The sequence below is a fragment of the Pseudovirgaria hyperparasitica genome (genome assembly GCF_010093815.1).
Source record: "Pseudovirgaria hyperparasitica strain CBS 121739 unplaced genomic scaffold EJ05scaffold_8, whole genome shotgun sequence".
Taxonomy (NCBI): Eukaryota; Fungi; Ascomycota; class Dothideomycetes; order Acrospermales; family Acrospermaceae; genus Pseudovirgaria; species Pseudovirgaria hyperparasitica.
This window is the reverse complement of record NW_022985556.1, coordinates 761,579-762,626: the sequence shown is the minus strand read 5'-3', so window position 1 is coordinate 762,626 and position 1,048 is coordinate 761,579.

The window sequence follows — 1,048 nt, the reverse complement described above, 5'->3', positions numbered from 1 at the left end:
AGAAGAACGTAACTAGATACTATTAGACCTTTTTAGACTCTATTAGTCTAGGCTAGAAGAGTATACCCGAGATTATAAATCCTAATATATTAGTTTCGACGCGAATAGGTTTAGTTAGGTCGAAGTACACTAGTAATAGGGCGGTTATAAATGCTTCTTTAATCTTCTCGAAGGATATTCTTTCGATCTTAGTTAATTTAATAGATTATAATTTAATATTACGCTATTTCTATCTACTATAGACCGTAATAGACGAGTTAGTAGTAGTAGTACGTATATTAAGTAGTGCGGCTAAACGGGAGAAGTATTTAATAAATTTTTAGTAGTAGTTAGCGAAGCTAATAAAGACACGTATATCTTAAACGGATTTTAGTTTAGGCTAGTCTATAATAGTAGTAACTCTATCTCTCTCTATAGTTATACCTTAATTAGTAATAACGAAGCTAAGAAAGTTAATATAGTCCTAATAGAACTCGCATTTAGATAGCTTAATATATAGCTTATACTTTTCTAGTCTATCTAGGACTATACGTACGTACTAGATATACTCCTCCTCGTTATCTAAGAAGATAAGGATATTATCTAGGTATACGATATATATCGTGTCGAGTAGGCCTACTAGCGCGTTATTAATATATACTTAGAAGGTACCTAGCGCGTTAGTTAGTCTAAAAGGGACTACGGTATACTTAAAGTATCTATAACGGGTCCTAAAAGTCGTTTTCTATTTATCGCCTTCCTTAATATGAAGGTAATAGTAGGTATTACGTAGATCGAGCTTAGTAAAGATCTTTATACGTTCTAGTCTATTAATAGACTTAGAGATAAGAGATAGTAGGTAACGATTCTTTTATATAATATTATTTAGGCCACGGTAGTCGATATATAGATAGAGGCTTCTATCCTTCTTCTTTATAAAGAGGATTAGAGCTCTAGCTAGGGATATACTAGGTCTAATCTATTCTTATATAAGGTTCTTTTCGATATATTCTCGAAGGGCTTATAACTTAGGTTCTAAAAGAGGGTAGATAGGTCTATATAGAGGTTA